This window comes from Meleagris gallopavo, chromosome 2 (assembly GCF_000146605.3).
Source record: "Meleagris gallopavo isolate NT-WF06-2002-E0010 breed Aviagen turkey brand Nicholas breeding stock chromosome 2, Turkey_5.1, whole genome shotgun sequence".
Classification (NCBI taxonomy): Eukaryota; Metazoa; Chordata; class Aves; order Galliformes; family Phasianidae; genus Meleagris; species Meleagris gallopavo.
In genome coordinates, this window is record NC_015012.2 from 60,612,649 (window position 1) to 60,628,496 (window position 15,848).

Here is a 15,848-nt window from a genome sequence, read left to right on the forward strand (position 1 = left end):
TCTTCACGCATAGAGAATCTACCATCAAAGTGACAATCTTTTAATAAATACTTATTGAGAATGTTACTGGGCCTCATTCTCATCTGACTTGAACAACTAGCTTGGAAAAAGTAAACATGAAAACAGAGAGCCATCCATAGATAATCAAAACCTTGGATCAGGATTAACTCTATCTGCTGAAGTCACAAGTTTTAAAGCATTGAAGACCAGTCAAGCACATGTGCCATGTTGCCCATTGCCGACAGTTTTCAATGAGCTTAGCATGCTTTCTGAACTCATTTAAAATATCCCACCACTTGTCAGATAGAAGATTTGTTATAAACCACAGCAATGTTGGGGTGTTACTGCTAATCTAGCATCTCACCTGTTCTCCTTACAGTGTATCACAGACTATGACTTCAATATACTGAATGTCCTGTCAGCACCTTCCTGTTATTTGGTGGACAGTCAAAACCAGGAGAAAAAAGAAAATGCAGTCAGGCAACAGTACGAATCTGTTAGCTCATGGCTCGGAATGTTTCTAGATGGAATGCTGGCAGCAGTTCGCTAAAAACTAGTGCAGCTCTGCCAACACTGTGCAAGTGGTGCATGAAATTTTAGTGTGAGGGCTGCTCAAAGTAAGCCTTTTGATTCAGGATTAGGAACAGGGAATGCTAAGCTGTGGGACACCCCTGCAGTGTGCTCTACTCCATGCTCAGAAACATACTTCAGTTAAACAGAGGCCTGGGTCAAGAAAACATGGCCTACATGATGTCATCTCTTTCTGAGATGATCTTGAAATGACCTTGTTTCCCTCAGGCAAGGGTGACTGTCTTTTCTCAGAGACACGCCATAGCTATCTTTGTGTTCCTACTGCCAAGCTAGCTGGGCTGTGCCCAATTTCCATGTGGACCGAAAGCAACAACAGCAAGGAAAGCCTTACAGTTTCAAGACACGTCTCCTCTTGAAGCTTCTTCCAGAAATAAAATCTCAGCCTGTTTAAAGAAAGGCCTTATAATAACAGTCTTGTTAATTCCAAAAAACTTTATATTGTGATTTGAAGACCTCCCCTTGCATTGTCTCCACTTGATCAGAAAAATTGCTGTATGAAAAATAAAAAAATACTGCTCTGCAGATCAAATCCAAGAATCACTTTCTATTTCCCAATTCAAAGTGCATCTCAAAATATTTCTGTTTTTCTGTGAAGAAAGTTGCCACAGATTTCTCCGCTAAAGCAGTTTTATTTTTACAGCCACGATGAAGATTTCCTATGGAGTGAAAAAGGAGATATTACAAAATGTTTACTGAAGAATAGCTGTTTACAAAACTAGCATCTTTTTGTTTTGGGTAACTTAGCATCCATAAATGGCAAGAAAATTGTTCTGGTACTTCAAGTCCTTCTGCATTATTCATTAGGGAAGCTCAAGCTGAATAATTTTCTCTAGGACAAAGCTGTTGCTAAGCTTAAAGTTTGGGAGATCTAGAAATGCAGTTTTGCTTATCCTTCTCCCCAGGAAACTCTTCCACTCACACGATGTGAGGATACCGTGACTTGGCAAAATCATACTTTGTGCTACTTCCTGGATACTCGACACCAGGACAACTATGTGAAATGAAAGGAGGATTTATTAACCCTGACACTTCAGTAATGAATCAAAATGAAATCAAGAGGAGGCAAAGAGGGGATGAGAAAGGAGGGGTAAAACCAGTTCCTCAAGGCATCCTAAAAATGGCATGACGGGTCTTTTCTCAAAATAAGCAAGAAAAAAAAAAAACCATCATATCTATATGTACATTATTACCTCGTATGTGCATATATGAAAATTGGAACTCCACCTCTGATGATTCAATCTCCCTTATGTCTTATTTTAGTGTAACCCAGAATATGCAAGATGTCCATTGCTTTTTTCAGTCACTCATCTGCAGACTGAGTGCATATGCAATTTTATCTGTTACAATTTCACTTTATGGAAATAAGGATGCCAGTTTTGGTTGCAAAAGAAAAATTCTGTGTTCTGGAAGAGTGGAAAGGGCTGAGGTACAAAGCTGAAGTGCAGCTTTTGATAGTGGTTAGCTTTTGGTCACTGTGCTAACAAGTGATCATGAGAGCACACTCTCCTAACACAGAGACACTGGCAAGGGATGAAGGGTGCACTCAGCTGGGGAGACATACAAATAAGGTGAAAGGAAAAAGAACTGGGAAACAAAGCTGCAAGTGGGACGTATTACAGAAGCTTAATGCATTCCTGCAAGATTATAAACAGTAGAACTCCTTGTTTCAGTGCATCAGTGCTTCAAGAAATTCCTAGGCATGTGTAAGAGTAGAAGAAACTGTTTGAAATTAAGCACAGTGCCACCGTATTGAAAGAAAGCACAGTAAACAGTGAGTTAATTTGGCCACATCGTATGGAAAAATTGCCAAAGTACTACTCCAGCACATTTTTCACAGCTTTGACTCTCCAAGGGTGTTCTACCTCCCTTCTAACTTACACTGCAACTCTGGGAAATGGCTTGTTGTTTCAAAAAGTCCTTTCCAAGGTTAGAGGCTCTTGGAAATGCATTTATGTTGGCTTTTTCAGTAGAAAAATCATGGGCTGAGTGAGCACAAAGACTACTTGTTGATCCTCAGATATGGTTCCTCTGTGGCTGTGTAGAGACGGGCTGAAGGCTGTTAGGAGGAAAACATACACAACTTCTCCCTGTGTTAGTCTGCTTCTGCAGATAAAAATATGAGATTTATTTTCTGTATTGTCCATGTGGGACTGGACTAGTCTGTGAGCATTAACTTTGGTGACTGGGGAAGTCATGTCCATAATACTACAGACGTACATTTTTTCCCGAGGCTTACAAACCACAGTCTTTAGAAAACAATTATTTGAAAACTGTCTGATTTCTATAATATTGTGATATATTAATTTTTCTCATTCCTTGATTCTCTGCACTGCCTCCTCCCTATAGTTTTACCACGAAGCTTGTGAGAAACAGCTTTTGAGATTCTGATGTGAGATTAAATTCATGTTTTTCAATTGTATATTTTCCAATATAATTACAATTTTTAATACAAATGCTTTCATGCAGCTAACTCATATTTTCATTTTTGTACACCACATATGTTAACAAGGTCTTCATATTTGTGGATAGTAGCTTATTTATTTTTGAGCTCACTTCTGGTCAGTCTATTTATTTATTTTTGGTAGAATGATTTTATAATTACCTGTCTTACAAGGGACGTACAATTATTTGGCTTTAATAAATACAGAAGATGTATAAAGTTCTTTGACAATGAATATTACAATTACTGTTACAGTTTGAATGAAAATACTGAGAAATGAGCAGAACAAGAAATAAAAAATCAGAACTGAACAGTAACTTTGAAAACTGTTAATTTATCTCTGTTATAGCCACTGAGCACAGTGCAGTTTTCCATATACTGTGATTTTTATATTCCCTCGACATACAAGTTGCCTCCAATATGTCCCCATTTGTCATTAAGTATCCACATTTTCCTAACATGTTATTGTATTCAGAGTGCCTGTATTGTCAATTGTATAAATTAGGTGACTGTCCCAGGAGTATAGTATGCACTTGGGTTTCTTTATTTTGGTATGTTTTGCACTCAGTATTGGACATTGTGCACTTTGGCTCAGTGTCTGCAAATCATGGGCATTTCATAAAAATGCTGTCTGTTAAATAATCCATTCATATGCATTTGTTTTGTTAATTGTAACTATTAGGAAAAAATTATTCTCAGAAAGACTGGTGATGCATCGGAACGGGTTGCCCAGGGAGATGGTGAACTGTTCCTGGAGTTCCAGAAGAACTGTGGAGATGTGTCACTGAGGGTTAGTAGACATGTGGGATAGCTTGGGTTTGAACTGGATGATCTTAGATGTCTTTTCCAACCTTAACGATTCTTTAAGTGATTACTGGTGGTGTGGATCTAGTAGAAAGTAGATATAACCAATTCAGAAGAATATTAAAAAATGTATTTTGTCTTCTAGGGCCACGATGACCAAGAAAATATATAAGTTTAAGATTCATACTGACAACACTGAAAGACCAGTACTGGAAGAAAAATAGTTCTCTGTCACATCCAGTCCAGCTGGGAGCGATACTCTAGCATAGCTTAAAAGCAGATTTAAACTGTCATCTTCAATGACCCCACAACTGGAATTTGTGTATTTGGCCCCCCACGACTCTATACATACAAGTGCTGATGGCACTAATAAGTGGAGGAAAAGAGTTGTTTGTGAAGAACTGCTTCTAAACAGAATGTTTTTCAAACTTTTCCACACAACATCAGCTTTTTTTTAATGATAATATTTTTATCTTCCACTAATCCACTTAAGGCAAGACATAACATTATTGTTCTGTTATTTTGCTGGAATTCTTATTTGTTCTAATTTATTTTGATGTCTCCACACCACTTCTTTAATCCAATTTCAGTTTGAACAGCAGTACAGTAACTGGTTTACAGTCATGAAGTGGCTTGTGCCAAATTAGAAAAAACACATTGTTGCTATTTTAGTGAAGCTGAACTTGTTAGGGAAATTACAGGGGTAATACTATGACAAAATCTGCCACTGAACCGTCATTCTTCTGAGTTCAGTACTCAGACACTTTATATGGGCATACAAGGTCCAAACACTGTTTAAAAACTTCAGTGGAAAAGAGCCAAGAGAAAATCAACGAATAACACCAAAGTCCCTGAAGAGGAATTCTGTATTTCCACGTGTCCTTTATAGGAAATTTATTTTGCAAGGTTTTGAAGCTTACCACAAATGAGGGATAAAAAATATTTTAAAGTAGCAGCACTACAGAAGTGGCAGTTATCCCTGTTCACATTTTAATTTGGCCACAATATGGCAATCCCATAGTGTTTCTGTTTTGTTTTTTTCTCAAAAAATGTGAGTCATATTAATATAAAAAGAGCAAGGGATTTTATCATATAGTTTCTTTGGAGACTAGAGATTGCCTTAAAATTCTGTAGCCAAGGATTCTTGGGTAAAAGGAACATCAACAGAAAGGAATTTAGAAGTGCAACAAACTGTTGAACAAACTGTGCATGCAGCAGATGCTTCTATTTACCTTGAAACAAATGTCCAGGTGAGATGAAGACTTCCCTGAGTGGATGGAATTCTAGGAAAAGCATGTCTGCAGAGCATATTCTAAACTACTGACATGTAAAGAACAATAACAGAATGGACAAATGGACAAATATTTTTGAGTTTTTTAGAAATATGTTCTTTTGCCAAAACTAGCATTTCCTCCTTTTAATAATATTTGTGACACAAAAAATGAATGTTTATTATTAGTTACTGCATATAAATGAACATATACATATTCATGTATACCATACTTATTCTATTGTTTACAGATGAGGATTACATATCTGAAATGTATGTAGGTTGCTCTGAAAGTAATGCTTCCTATTTATTTCCACAGAAATAAAGAACCTGTATGATGTGCTTGTAAAAGTCTGCACTAGTAGAGGTGAACCACTGCCAATGTTGCTGTTGTGGAAATGCACCATCCACCACCTCACTGTGCTCAGATTCACTGTTTGGTATCCATCAACATTCAGCAAGCGTTAATGAATGTCAATGGGTGCAATTTTTTCCACGTGGAGAATTCAATTTCATACCTTTACTTTGTACACACTTGCATGACAGATATCATTTTGTCAGACTGCTCTTCTGCTGCCATCTGTCACAAAGCAAGAAAATGTAACAGAATATTGTTGAAAAGGTTCAGTCTATACAGTCATACCACCAACATCTGCCTCTGGTCTTGTGGCCAATATAATAGGAGGCATTTATTTTGGAGCAACCCTTGTATATGTAAAAATATATAATTACTCTGTATAAACAAGAAAATATAGGTTAGAATTGGAAAAATCTAGCCATATTTTTACATGAATATCCTCCTCACAGAACTGAGAAACTGTGATCTCCAAGATAGGTGACCCAAATGGATATGAAGCAGAAAGAGCAACACAGACACCTGAAGGAATTTGAAAAGGAAGAAGTTTATGTTTGATATCACAGCAAAGGAAAGTAGAGAAATGGTTAAAGTGACAGGTAGATGAAATGATTTGTCTATAAGTGAAATCCATATTCCTTAAAAACTAAAAAAAAAAAAACAACAACAAAATCTGGCACAATATGGTTGAAGATGTTTCCAGGATTTCACAGAGAAAGAATACTTAGTTTTGTCTTCCACATGTAAAACTATGATTGTGGCTAGAACTGAAGATTGCACAACGATATGCCAAAGTGAAAGGCTAAGTAATGATATTTTCCACAAGTTAAAAAAGGAAATTAATGAGAGAATTTAGTGCTTCAACAATGACAGCTAGATATTAGAGTAGACAGCTAGATATCATTAAGTGTTGAAGACAGAAGCTAAGATGAGTTTGCAAGGAAACTACTGGGCCCCAGGTAAAAAATATATTTCTGTGACGTATTCTGTGGAGGTGCTACTTGAATTTGGTTTTGTGGAGATCTGGTTTTGTGGAAATTACCAAAGAGGAGAAGAGGAGGTGATGAATGACAAGAGAAGGCAGAAATCAAAGGAATAGGGAGGAAGTAATAAGAAGGATCTAAGGAGAAAGAAGCAGGATACAAGGGCAACTAAGAAAGAAAATAAGCATAAAATCCAAGAAGAGGAGCAAGAAAACAAAATACTGCAGATTTCAAAAGCAGTTGGCTTGTTAGGAATTGACAAGAGAAAGTAGACTTGACCTTTTTTCTGTTAGGGACCTTAGGCAGCATGAATTTGATATACTACCAGGCTGGGAAGTATCCAGGATTGGAGAACTCCAAACACTGACAGTGAGGTGGAAGTCAAAAAGATAAAAATGGAAGTTGATGAGTTAAGTAGATTTAAAGGTGACATTTTAAGATGTAAGGAAGTAATAGATTATTGTGATGCAGTAGGAGGAGAGTGAACCATTAAGGGGAAGAATAGAGGACTGTAGGAAGAATCTGATATTGTACCTTTCTTGCTATTTAATAGGAAATTATATTGTTCTGTTGGGAAATATATCACAAATAAACCATAAAAAAGACACCTTAAAATAAATATATGTTTAGTGATACATTCTATGTAGAAAAAGATCATTGTTTCTTTATTCGACTGCCTATGAGTAACATAAGCTGATTCCCATTATTTTTCAAGTTCTCTTTTACCATGATCTTCCCCTTAAATTGTCACCATGTGGTATACACCTTATTTTCCCGAAAAATCCAATGGCATATGTGCAACGTTAAATGATGCTATCTTCTGCCTAGCATATAAATATATAGATTATGACTCTGATTCAATGGAAGCTGCAAATGTTGACTACTTAGCATCTCTAAAAATTAAATCTTTCAAATGCCTGAATGTGGATTTAATTTTCTAACTGTGGAAGGTAATGTTTTCAAATAAGAAGTGTCAAAGTATCTTCCAAAACAGAATCTAGGAAATTAAAGCAAAGATGAGATGAAATTTAGATCTTTGAGTTTAATGAGGGCAATATTTTCCCTATAGATCTCAGGTAGGGATCCGATGCACCACTTAAATGACTAAGTTTTAAATGTGCTTGGATAGTGTTACTGCATCTGCCCATAAGCTGAGTATTTAGATAAATATTTTCTGCATGTACATGATTTGATATTCACAAATATGATGAAGATCTGAGACTGGAGTGGGTTCAGCATTTGTGTGTGTCTTCTTACAGAAGTAGGGTCAAAAATAAAAGAGAAATGGGGTACTGCTTCTGCTACTACTTGTTCTGCTACAAATAAAAGCAATATAAATAGCTGTAGGCTCTGGTCTTTGTTCCTTGTATTTTTAAGGTAGTTCAGACAGACACTGGGCAAAGCCAAAAATGATCCAGAGCGTTGGGATTCCCTGATCCCAGCAGCATGTTCAACCACAGAACTCCTTCGTTTGCTTTTCTTCTTGTTCCATGACTGTTAGCCCTGGATGTTCTTGGCCGCATTTGAAGAGAACAGTTGGTGTTTCCTTTCATTACTGAAATATTACATAGCTTTGCTGTTTCACTGCATTTAAAAACATTTAAAACAACCTTCCTTCCTTCTTTTCTTCTCTTTTAAAAACCTAAATTTACACGTGTTTTGCAGTAGAATATGCAGAGGAGATGCTGAGTATCTTTGGAAATCTTAAAATATCAGGAATCTCAAAATTCACAGAAGAAACAGACTTTAGTTAATGTTTCGTTCAACATATTGCTTCCAATTTTCCCTGGACTAATAAGATGTGTCACCCAAATGTTTACAAGTCACAAGTAATTATGCAGCAATTAAAAAAAATAGGAACATTTATTCCTCTCTGAAAGCTTGACAAAATGGAAACTCAGATGTAACTCCTCTGTGTAAGTGCAGAATCTTTAAGGCTGAATTTGTTCATCTGAATAAGATCGATTTATTCTGACCAAAAATGAGTTGTTTTTTACTTTTGAATCACAAGAACTTGTTCATAGACTTTTTTATATTAGCAAATAATTATTCTCTGTCTCAGTTGTTTACATTCTTATGTGGCCTGTTTTGTCAAAAAATATGCAACACTTGCCAAATATACTTCCTGGAATTTCATAATTCCACTTTGATTTGTTTCCTCTCATACATCTAAGCATTTCTTTTCAATTAAAAAAAAACAAAAAACAGAAAAAACACAACTCCAAACTCACACAAAAAGCAGAGATGAGCTAGGATGGGCTTGTTGACATCAAAATATGCATGTTTTTGAGTATCACAAAACTGAAACGATGTAAGATTAGGAGGAGTCAGTTACATTATTGACTGATATATTTAGACAGAAGTAAAGGAAATGTGTTTCTAATGCATGTTGTAGACTTCATCTATGGGATTCATTACTACAGGGAATAGTTACAGTTAAATATTATAGCTAAACTTTCAAAAAAAGGATGCACGTAAGTATTGTCTAATAATAACATCTGTCGTGATGAATGCTAAATGAGAGTACTTCAATACACTGATCTCATAAAAACATTGTAAAGAAGGTTTCACAGCCTTTGAGGGGTACAGTTTTGTTTTACTTGCTCTCTTTCTTGATAAAGAAAGACTGGCTGGTCTTATAGGAAGAAGAAAGAAGCACAGGATAACTGAGGATATGTTAGCTTCCAGAGTAGTTTTCTCCTTTCATCTTCTTTCTCTACATCAGAACTTTCATCTGTACACAAGTATAAAATTATAAATGATTGTCCTTATGGACAAAATTATAAGAGGAGACAGTGAAAGAAATAGTAGTCCACAAAACTCCTTTCTTGAAATTTCCACATTCCTCCACCATTTGTATGATGTTCCACTGAATTTGTTAAGTGCAATATTCTCTACAGCTAAAGTCCTGCAGATTTTGGGAAAAGGCTGATTCTGTTGTTTCTAACCTTTGTGGATGGCTGCCTCCATTTGACCTCCTGCTATTTGCACTCTTAAACATATCTCTAATGCTCCCATTGCATGTGCTCTCCAGAGTCTGTAGGAGTGTCTTTGGGACGAGTTCCCAAAAACATCATGGCTGTAATTTTGTTGGGTCATCAGCTAAATTTCCATGTTGAAAGCATGGGAAAGGTAAAGAGATAGCATGGCCTGATTTCTACCATAGGTCTATGTGATCCCAGCCTTTTCCATTAAACAATCCCAGCTGGAAACAGTGACTCCAAGTTCCCATGAATGGGGTCATTGAAAGATGTAGGCAAAAATGAAAGGAAGTTATAGCTGAGAACACTGTCATTCAAGGAGACTTAATACACAACATGGTTGAAGCAACAGAAAATAACTTCAGTGACATTATTCCTACAAAATAGGCTTTTCAGGGTTACTTTAGTCTAAATTGACCATACTTATTTTTTTTTTTTAATATATGCAGCAGAAAGTCTTTAAGGTTTAAAACCACTTTAATGTGTTTGATTTGTAGTAAACATAGCCTACCCCAAGTTCTGTATCTCCCATTTTAATCCCTGAACACTGGGAAAGTCTTTGTTACAAAATACTAGTTTTTTTAAATAGAAAACTGTACAAAAATTTGACATGAAAATTACCCTACAAATCCCTTATTATTAGTAAGCCCTTGCTATATTTTTTCTAGTACATATTTTCTGAAATTTTTCACATTCTGCTTTCTACAACATTCTGTTTGCAGAGTGGCAATTTTTGTGACTGTTTTTTTCTGTTATAAAAATTTCTATATCAATGAAGTGTAAAGATCAGGTGATATTTATAAAGTGGCATTCTTCCAAAGAAACTTGTGGAAAAGCGGTGTAACGCTAAAACTACTTGCTAGGGTTTTTAATTTTTCCTTTCTTGTGAAAATATTTAATGAAGAATTAAGGGTAAATTTATTGCTAGCAACACTGAATTTGAATTCTCTGAGATCATGAAACCGTGGAAGTGTTGTTGAACTAGGGAGAGATCCTTGTTCTACAGTAACTGTGTGAGTTTTTGATCATTTCTCCATGGGTCTTTTTCTCACAAAAGTAATGTTTCACATTACATAAGGGCTTGCATGAGGTTGTATTAATCTGGTCAGAAGTATACTAACTGAAATATAGAATTGCTCTTCAAATCCATTTGCAGACAAGAGAAATGCTTAGCAGTCTCCTGATTTAGCCAGTGATAGAGCTAGGAAAAAGCATCTTGGTTTGATTCAACTTTTTTCTGTTTTCCGGTATTCCGAGAGAAGACAGCCAAAGCTTGTCCAGAAGATCAAAAAACGCATTCACTCAACTCTAGATCAGACATGTCTAACCTTTGGCCTGCACTCACAGGCTGCACGTATCCCAGCCCAACCAGTACTGAAGTCCAGCCCAGCCCGGGGTGCTCGTTACTCAGCAACAACCAATCATCACTGCACTATTTATGTTGTCTGAGCTGAAATCAGGGTGCAGGGAGGGTGCTGTGCTGTGATAACTCAAGCTATAGCAAATAATGTTATACATTTTGATACACTGTCTGAACACAATCCTGTGAATATCAGAAAGTATGCAACCATGTTTTCTGTTTGATAAAGGAATAGGAGAATAGTATACATTTCAAGATTGCTGAAAAAAATCATTACTTTTTTTGGTATATTTGTGACTCTATTTTCAGTCAACATTTATACATTATCTGCCAATTTTCAAATGGAATGTATAGAGTTGCAGTCAGGCATGGAATTCAAAGTAGGATCTGTTAATGTCTCTTTGCTAAACTTAGATAAGATCGATCTCACCAGAGAAAAATATCTCAGTTAACTTCTGATTGCTAGCTCAAACAATTCTTGTGAGTGCCTGATGTTTTTACTCTTCTCAACTCCAGTGTAAATACAGATATGAAAATGAACTTTTCAGGCTTAATTTTGTCTGGCTAAGCAAAATTCATCTAAACTCTTTATATGGGAGGACTTTCCAACTTTCAGAACGTTCCAGGAGCATTTCCTGAGTCATGTTTGGTTTCTCCATTCTTGAGCATGTCTTGGCCACAGCCAAGCAGTTTTACCACTTCTTCACAGAATGTTAGCAAACTCCTAATTCACTGTAGAGATTCATTAGTCTTTTTGACAACTTTAATCAGTGTTTAGTGCCAGGTTTTCCTTTTCTGTCTGTTCTAGCACCATAGATATAAGTGGTGCACATTCTGACAGAGCGAGAATTGGGTAAGATCTTTGTAAAAACAGTGGAAGGAGTATATGGTGATGCAAGGAATTACTTTCCCAACTAATTTTATGCATATTACATGTGTTAAATGAAACTCTGAATTGTTCCATTTATAAAAGAAAATCAGGAGGCTTAATGCAGTGAAAGCAATTATAACCAAAAGATATTTCTTTCTAGTATGATAACTTTTAGTCTGGTAATAAGTGTATTTATGTCTTTCCTCAAAATTCCTTTTAATGAGTGGTATCTGCAACTCCAGGAAAAATTTCCATCCATTTCATATTTCACAGTTAAATTCTGATCTAATACCTTTTGTTGAAATGGTACAGCACTTAATTTTTTATGCTACCATAACAGCATTCTGAGAAGCTTGTTCTATTTAGGTAATTGTTGTAAATCTGGATTTTCTTCTGTTGCTCTGCTTTTTATTCAGAAGATGTTGAGGAAGATCACACACGGTGGAAAATTTTTGATACTTTCTTGGCTTCTTTATTTTTTTCAAAAAGTAGAAGATCAAAGGTCCAACAACTTTCTAGATATCAGCCTGCAATATTCTTTTTTAATGAAGAATTTAAAAATTAAGCAGCAAGTACATGGTTTTCTCGATTGTCTTATGCAAACTCTAACAGTGAACATTCCCTTGAGTTTGTAACATGTTTGATTCACGTAATTCACTGGAAAGGCAGAAGTATTGGCATCCTCACATAGCTCAAGAACAGTAAGCCAGAATGTTCATTATCTGGACTTTGCAAATTTTTTTTTTTTTTTTTTGACAAAAAATTGGCTTCTATTCGTGCTGACCTTCAAGTGTCTTTTTATCACAGAAATCAATATTATTTATTCAGAAGCATCTCTCTGACTTCAAAGAGAAGCCTCAGCTATTTCTACAATTGTTAAGCTTGTATTTGTAAGTAAAAATTGATGTTCTGTCACACAGAAACTCAATTGCTGAAATGCTGGTTTCATTTCTTGTTCAGGATACTCGCAAATATTCCTACATTTATTCACCAGATTTATGGGCATTGTCTTCTAACAGATGAGCTTTTGTGTAGATAGAGCCACTGTGATTTATCTTGTTCTATAATCTTACTAAGATCCAAACAGAGAGATTTTATTGACTTTTAAATGTACAACAGATTAAAAAATTTGGCAGTGACCATAAAACTGATAAAGCATCAAAAAATGTCATTTTATACTATAAAAATGTGTCAGAGAGCAAAAAAAGTGCCTTTTTAAAGTTGTATACTTTGTCACCCGTAAGTGATTTTCCTGAACTTATTATTTTTATGACTTCGCCTTTTGGTGAACTTTGTAGGGCAAGGGAATAAATTTAACCAAAATATAGATAGATAAACTGATGAATGTATTCCTGATATTTTTCTTCAAATGGATGCTGTGTTTTCTCTTATTAGTCATACCTGTTGCTTTTTTTTTTAAATGGGTACTCTGTCCTTGTACCTGAGAAAGTCAGTCCTATCAAAGTCACCCCATTTGACCCCAGCAGTTTTGAATGGACTTTTGCATCGTTGATGTTTATCTGATCTAAGAAGGACAATTTGATATTCAAAGCATAAGGATTCTCTCAATCTCAGGCTATCTTTTCCATGGGAAACACACAACATAAAGTTTATCCTAGTAGGACTTAACTTCCCCTGAGATTGCATGTCAGAGAATTCTCTTGGTTTCTGAACAGATTCTGCTCACTTGCAACTGTTGGTTTTTTTGTGTGTGTGTTTTTTTTTTTTTTAAATATGTCTCAATTTTTTAGTTTCGTTATTGATAAATCTTGTTACAGAGATAATACCACTGCTAACTGCATGCAATAATATGAGTTCCTGGAGAAAGATATGTTAGAACTTTCCAAAAGTTAAGAATCAATCCCTTAGTTGTACCAAACTCTTTACAAAACTTTGAAAATATGGTGACTAAGGTCGGGTATTTAGACAGCATGTGACACCCAGAGAAATGCAATTTCATTTTTTTGGGCTGCCTTCCTTCCCAGACTGTTTTTCTGTTTCTCAAAATTTAAGTTGCAGCCTTTTTACTGCTCAACATGACATATTTTTTTGGTCTATTTCACCTATGAAGACTCTACAGGCCTTATGTCCTTTTTTTTCTTTCCTGATTTGCTTTCCTAGACTCCATAGGTGCAGTGGTGGACAGGTGGAAGGGCGATGGATGTTATCTGCCTGGACTTCTGCAAAGCCTTTGACATGGTCCCTCTCCACATCCTTCTCTCTAAATTGAAGAGGTATGGATTTGAAGGATGGACTGTTCGGTGGATTAGGAATTGGCTGGTTAGATGCAGCCAAATGGTTGTGATAAATGGTTCTGTCTCAGGGTGGAAGACGGTCACAAGCGGTTTCCCTCAGGAATTAGTCTTGGGACCAATGCTCTTCAACATATTCATCAATGACATAGATAATGGCATCAAGGGCACCTTCAGCAAGTCTGAGGATGACACCAAGTTGAGTAGTGCAGTCAACACATTGGAAGGAAGGGAAGCCATCCAGAGGGACCTGGACAGGCTGGAGAAGTGGGCCCACGAAAACCTAATGAGGTTCAATAAGGCCAAGTGCAGGGTGCTGCACTTGGGTCAGGGCAATCCAAGATATTTATATAAACTGAAGGAAGATCTCCTTGAGAGCAGCCCTGCGGAGAAGGACTTGGGGGTCCTGGTAGACGATAAGCTGGACATGAACCAGCAGTGTGTGCTTGCAGCCCGGTAGGCCAATTATAACTACATCCTGGGCTGCATTAAAAAAGGGGTGACCAGCACAGAGAGGAAGGTGATTGTCCCCCTCTACTCGGCTCTTCTGAGGCCCCATCTGGAGTACTGCATCCAGGCCTGGGGCTTCCAGTACAGGAAGGACCTGGAGCTCTTGGAGCGGGTCCAGACGAGGGCCTAAGATGATCAGAGGGCTGGAGCATCTCTCCTATGAGGAAAGTCTGAGGGAACAGGACTTGTTTAGCTTGGAGAGGAGAAGGCTCCAGGGAGACCTCATTGTGGCCTTCCAGTACTTGAAGGGAGCACACAAACAGGAAGGGGAGTAGCTGTTTATGAGGGTGGATAGTGATAGGACAATGGGGAATAGTTTTAAACTGAGACAGGGGAGGTTTAGGTTAGATATTAGGAGGAAATTTTTCACGCAGAGGGTGGTGACACACTGGAACATGTTGTGGATGCTGCATCCCTGGCGGCATTCAAGGCCAGGCTCTGGGCAGCCTGGTCTACTGGTCGGTGAAACTAGATGATCATTATGATCCTTTTCAACCTAGGCCATTCCATGATTCTACGATTCAATGTATACACAAATTTAATATTTCACAGAATCACAGAATCACAGAATCACAGAATTGTAGGGGTTGGAAGGGACCTCTAGAGATCATGGAGACCAACCCCCCTGCCAAAGCAGGTTCCCTACACCAGGTCGCACAGGTAGGCGTCCAGGCGAGACTTGAATATCTCCAGAGGAGGAGACTCCACAACCTCCCTGGGCAGCCTGTTCCAGTGCTCCGTCACCCTCACCATAAAGAAGTTCTTACGCACATTCGTGCGAAACTTCCTATGCTGCAGCTTACGTCCATTTCCCCTCGTCCTGTCTCCACGTACCACTGAAAAGAGACTGGCCTCACCGCTATGGCCGCCACACCTCAGATATTTATAAACCTGGATCAGATCCCCTCTCAGTTGTCGTTTCTCAAGGCTAAACAGACCCAGTTCACTTAGCCTTCCTTCATAGGGGAGATGCTCCAGGCCCTTCACCATCTTTGTGGCCCTCTGCTGGACTCTTTCCAAGAGATCCCTGTCTGTTTTGTACTGGGGAGCCAGAACTGGACACAGTACTCCAGATGAGGCCTTACCAGGACAGAGTAGAGGGGGACGATCACCTCCCTCGACCTGCTGGACACGCTCTTCTTAATGCACCCCAGAATGCATTGGCCTTTTTGGCCACAAGGGCACACTGCTGGCTCATGGCCAACCTGTCGTCCACCAGGACGCCCAGGTCCCTCTCTGCAGAGCTCCTCTCCAGCAGCTCATCCCCCAGCCTGTATTGGTGCATGCAATTATTCCTCCCTAGGTGTAAGACCCTACACTTGCACTTAAAACTAAAGCAGTCCTCATCAGTATGAAATGGGGTAACTCTGACTCATATGATCTGCCTAGCCATAGAATTATGCTGTAAATGTCAGAGGTATCTTTTTTTTT